This window comes from Leptonychotes weddellii, chromosome 4 (assembly GCF_054177405.1).
Source record: "Leptonychotes weddellii isolate Sample4059 chromosome 4, ASM5417740v2, whole genome shotgun sequence".
Classification (NCBI taxonomy): domain Eukaryota; kingdom Metazoa; phylum Chordata; class Mammalia; order Carnivora; family Phocidae; genus Leptonychotes; species Leptonychotes weddellii.
The window spans coordinates 59587857-59593891 of record NC_138372.1 but is presented as its reverse complement, the minus strand read 5'-3'; the positions used below and the strand labels follow the sequence as shown (position 1 = coordinate 59593891).

The window sequence follows — 6035 nt, the reverse complement described above, 5'->3', positions numbered from 1 at the left end:
GAGACGATGGACTCTGAAAAACAAACAGGGTTCTAGAGGGGAGGGGGGTGGGAGGATGGGTTAGCCTGGTGGTGGGTATTGAGGAGGGCACATTCTGCATGGAGCACTGGGTGTTATGCACAAACAATGAATCATGGAACACTTCATCTAAAACTAATGATGTAATGTATGGGGATTAACATAAGAATAAAAAAAAAATTAGACAAAAAATAAATAAATAAATAGTGGGACTACATCAAACTAAGCTTTTGCAAAACAAAGGAAACCATCACAAGAAGGAAACCTACTGGACAGAAGATATTTGCTGATCATATATCTGTATCTGATAAGGAGATAATATCCAAAATCTATAAAGAACTCATACAACTAAATAACAACAAAAAGATTCAATTTAAAATGGGTAGGAGATCTGACTATACGTTTTTCCAAAGAAGATATACAGATGGCCAACAGGCACATGAAAATATGCTCAACACCACTACTCATCAGGGAAATACAAATCAAAACCACAATGAGATATCACCTCACACCTATCAGAATGACTATTATCAAAAAGACAAGAAATAACAAGTGTTGGTGAGGATGTGGAGAAAAGGGAACTCCTGTGCACTGTTGGTGAGAATGTAATTTGGTGCAACCACTATGGAAAACAGTATAGTTTCCTCAAAAAATTAAAAATAGAACTACCATACAATTTGGCAATTCTATTTCTGGGTATCTGAGGAAAATAAAAACACTAATTCAAAAAGACATATGCACCCCTTGTTCATTGCAGCATTATTTATGATAGCCAAGATATGGAAACAACTTAAGTGTCCACTGATGGATGAATAGATAAAGATATATATAGATATGAGCACACGCACACACACGATGGAATGTTACTCAACCATTAAAAAAAGAATAAAATCTTAAAATCTTGCCATTTGCAACAACCTGGATTGACTTTGAGGGTATTATGCTAAGTGAAATAAGTCAGACAGAGAGAGACAAATACACATTATTTCACTTACATTGTGGTGACTATTTTGCAATACATACAAATGTTGAATTACTATGTTGTACACCTGAAACAATATAATTCTATGTCAATTATACCTCAGTAAATAAAAAGGAAATAAATTTATAATAAAGGAAAAGGTCCTGAGGAACTAGCATTGCCAGAAGAGTCAGGTTTAGAGAGATACTAGAATTTGCACTGAGTTCTCAGGGGAAAAAAGGGGGGGTTTTAACCATCATAATATTTCCCATTTATTGGACCAATTATGTCCCAGACACTGTACTAGCTACATTACGTATTTTTCTTCTAATCCTCACAACCATCCTTTGAAGAAACTGAGGCACAAGGAAGTCCAGAAACTTTCCCAAATTGACACAACTAGAAAGTGAAAGAGTTGAGATAATTCAGGTTGATCCCCAAGTCCATGGTCTGTCTACTATACCACAAATCAAGGAAATAATTATCACCAGCTCCTCAATTTTACCAGGGTTTTTAATAGAGCACACTACTCCCTGAGAGACTCTTGGAAATTTCCAAGAGGTTCAACAATTCATAAGAAAGAAGTTTTTCTGGAAGAATCAGGGAATGGCTGGGTATTCAGTTGAGTATTCAGAACGATAAAGGAAAATGCCCAAGAGCAGTGTTAATTATTCTGTCCAACTCAATAGTACTAAACATAAGATAAAATGAACTTGGACACGTCAATATTGTTTTCTCTTTGAAGCAACTGACTTCTACTTAATAGGACAAGAAAACAGACCACTGAGCATACTGCTGCATGATAGCTCATCCTAATAAGGCTTTTTGGCTGAGTTTCTGTAGTTTCTGTCTGCTCAAAAGATCCCCTGGCCCCTTTCCTAATTGCAGGGGCTGCTCCCAGAATGAACACTAGATTACCAGCCCTAGTTAAAGAGCACTTACAGCCATGCTGGCCAGAACACCACACGGCTTCCAGGCAGCTGCGATGGATGCCAATGATTAATTAATCTGTAATTAATTACTGTAAGCTTGGGGTGAGGGCAAAAAGACTGGGAGCAGACATAGCACAGCCACAGATGTCACACCCCTTGGCACTCCAGCTACTGTGTGGGACAGTGTTGAGAACACTAGGTTTAGAGTCACAAGCCCAGCTCTGAGCCTACGGGATATTGGGTCTTACTATATTTTTTTAAAGATTTTATTTCTTTCTTTGAGAGAGAGAGAGCACAAGCAGGGGGAGTGGTAGGCAGATGGAGAGGGAGAAGAGGCTCCCCGCCAAGCAGGGAGCCTGATGCGGGGCTTGATCCCAGGACCCTGGGATCATGACCTGAGCTGAAGGCAGACGCTTAATGACTGAGCCACCCAGGTGCCCTGGGTCTTGCTAATTTCTGAGACTAATTCCTCATCTATAAATGAGAAGAATAATTCCTCTGCCTTTGTGAGGCTCAAATAAGTTATTTGTATGTGAAAACTCCATAAAGACTACAACTAGGTTAAATGCCCCCCCCACCTTGAGTACTCCCAATCTGTGCTTCTCTGACAAGCATTCATCATATTTTACATTAATTATTTCTTTGTCTTTCTCTTCTAGGCTGTACATACCATAAGGACAGAGACTATATCAATATTGCTCTCCACTGTTTCCTAGTATCTACCATAGTGCTGGGCACTGTGGTTGGCCCTCAATAAGTATTTGTGAGATAAATGGATAGATGATGAACACTTCCTCTATAGTGTTCATTTCTTTTGTGAAAATTCCATTCCATGGTAAAACAAATCCCATTTCATCATCATTGTCTTAATTTTTGTCAGCTAATGGCAACTCTGTTTCACTTTATAACTGCTGTTTCAGACACTGTTTCAGCATAGTCCTCAAAAAGTATATAGTCCAAAGAGAATAAGACATGTACAAATGAAAAATTAAGGGACGCCTGGGTGGCTCAGTCGATTAAGTGTCTGCCTTCGGCTCAGGTCATGATCCCAGGGTCCTGGGATCAAGTCCCACATCGGGCTCCTTGCTCGGTGGGAAGCCTGCTTCTCCCTCTGCCTCTGCCCCTACCCTTGCTTGTGCTCTTGCTCTCTGTCAAAGTAAATAAATAAAATCTTAAAAAAAAAGAAAAGAAAGAAAAATTAAGTAACAACACACACAGTAAATGCCATCTCTAACAAGTTCTCTTTTTTTATTTCAACTTTCTCAAAGAATTAACCTCTGGGTTAATCCTAAAACTGCAAGTTTCTATATTTATAGACAATTACTATAGACCAGATGGACTATTTTAAATACAACTCCAATGGTGTAGAAATCTCAGACTTTTCTTTGTGAAGGAGTGAGTGCTTCCTGGAAGTGCTAAGAACCAGATGTAGATATTGTGCATGCAAAGGTGTGGAGGAGAGGAGTAGAGGTGGTCAAAGGATGCTTCTATAGATCCTAGTGAAACATTTTGTGTAAATAAAGATCCAGGCTCAAAACTTAAAGTTAGTCTCTATTATTTACAAAAATATGCATGCAGTGAGAAGAAATTGGAAAACAAATACAGAGCATAGGTTCAATGCTCCAGTATTTTTAGTACTTTGAAATTATAAATGTTCTTTTATCCACTTTTATGTGGAAAAATATGCATACTAACCTAATAATTTGAGCAAGACACCAGGGGTTTTTCTAGGAGGTATTTTTTTTCTTTTTCTTTTTTTTTTTTAAAGATTTTATTTATTTACCCAAGAGAGAAAGAGAGAGATCATAAGCAGGGGGAAGGGATAGAAGGAGAAGATTCCCCACTGAGCGGGGAACCCAATATGGGACTCAATCCCAGGATGACCTGAGCCAAAGACAGACGCTTAACCGACTAAGCCACCCAGGTGCCCTCTAGGAGGTATTTTTCCCCTGTGATAAGTCTATAGGGAAAACCTTAGGCCAGGGTATCACGTGACACAGGAAAGGATGGGGACACTTCTGGCAAGAAAGGGTTGAGTGAAGTCTTTATCACTATTGGGAAGGGTAAGCAGAAGGTGAAATGGTGATAACAGCAAAGTGGGAGTTCCAAAAAAGGCTTCATGGCCTAATGGTAGCAATTGAGCAACTGATGAACACTGTCATAATTCAGTTTGAAAAGATAGATTGTAGAGTTCCTTAATCATTTCTAATACCTCCTTTAAAGAAAACAAGCAAATTACAATGAGTAAAAGGCCCCCTGTATTCATTCTCCAACAAATAATTCTGAAATTGAAGCTCGGTATTACCTACCTGCTAGTTAATTTTAAGCCTTTAACTGGAATTAGCGCCTATGGTAGACACTTTGAGAAGTGAGTGTAAGAGACACTGAGAGTAGTCCCCCAATATTTATTCTCCCCTTTGTCCACAGCTGAGCACAAGACCACTAAAAATGAAGACTACATTTCCCAGCCTTGGGACACCTGGGTGGCTCAGTAGGTTGAGCAACCGACTCAGGTCATGATCTCAGGGTCATGAGATCAAGCCTTGCCTTGGGCTCCACGCTCAGCAGGGAGTCTTCTTGAGATTCTCTCTCTCCCTCTGCCCCCCCCCAACACATGCACATGCGCACGTGCCCATTCTCGAGCGCCCGCGCTCTCTCATAAATAAATAAATAAATCTTTAAAAAAAGACTACATTCCCCAGCCTCCTCTGCAGTTAGGTATGCCCATGTGACTAAGTTCTACCAATGGGGTATAAATAGAAGAGTCACCTTAGCAGCTTCCAGGAACCTTCCTTAACAGAGAGCTGATACATATTGTTAGCCCCCTTATCTTTGTCTCTCTCTCCTTTCTTCCTACTGAAACAATGATGCTACTATCTGGAGGCTGAGGACCACAGTCTTAGGATACTAGAGCAGTAAGCTGGAAGGAGTTACCAGCCCTAAAGACTTTTATACCAGGACTCACTACTCGAGCCCTGGACTGTTCACTGCCTGACTTACATGAGAAACAATACACTTCCATCTTGATGAAACCACTATTATTTGGAGGTTTTCTGTTATTTCTGAACCTAAGCCTCACTGGTACAAAGAAGGTTTGTACTCAGGTAAATAAAAAACAGCCCCCAACTTTAAGAAGTTGCATAAACTTGAGAAGGGTATGAGTGGTATACACATAACTATAAATTTGTACAAAGCATAAAATTATGAGGGTTATAAGATCAAAATATTATCATTGAGGCTAGGAACAATAAAAGGGAGATAAATCACTTCTGTTAGAAGAAAATGAGGGAAGGAATCATGGCTCAGGTGACATTTCAGTTGTGCCCTGAAAGAATTGATATTTAAGAAATGAAAATGGGAAGAAAGACAAAACAGGTAGAAGAAACAGCATTACAAAGCATGGAAGTAGAAAAGCATGGACTGTGTTCAGGGAAGGTTAGGTGATTCAGTTTAACCAGAGCACAGATCGTGATCCTTACTGATCATCCAATGATCTATTTCCTTTCCCAGCTGCATTTTTTTTTCACGACCTTTGTTATTATCTGACGCTCTATTATACTAACTCTATGTTATCTGCTTATTTTTAGAATAACTAGAATTTCAAATCTCAAATATTTTGGTCTCAGGACCACTTTACATTCTTAAAAATTACTAAGGGGGCACCTGGGTGGCTCAGTCGTTAAGCGTCTGCCTTCAGCTCAGGTCATGATCCCAGGCTCCTGGGATCGAGCCCCGCATCGGGCTCCCTGCTCGGCGGGAAGCCTGCTTCTCCCTCTCCCACTCCCCCTGCTTGTGTTCCCTCTCTCGCTGTGTCTCTCTCTGTCAAAATAAATAAATAAAATCTTAGAAAAAAAAAATTACTAAGGGCTGGGGTGCCTGGGTGGCTCAGTCAGTTAAGCATCTGACTCTTGATTTTGGCTCAGGTCATAATCTCATGGGTCATGAGATTGAGCCCTGCATAGGGCTTCATGCTCAATAGGGAGTCTGCTTGAGATTCTCTTTCTCCTCCCCTGCCCCTCCCCCAGCTCTCTCTCTCTTTCTCTCTCAAATAAATAAATAAATCTTTTAAAAAATTACTAAGGGCCCCAAAGAGCTTTAGTTTATATAGGATACATCTATAAATA

At 39.9% G+C, this 6035-nt stretch overlaps 1 protein-coding gene across 1 annotated transcript in view; it reads right to left on the bottom strand.

Moving 5' to 3' along the window:
* The window catches only part of GIPC2 (GIPC PDZ domain containing family member 2), a 305601-nt gene that overhangs the window by 166198 nt on the left and 133368 nt on the right, over positions 1-6035 (bottom strand). The gene's annotated exons all lie outside the window — the stretch shown is intronic.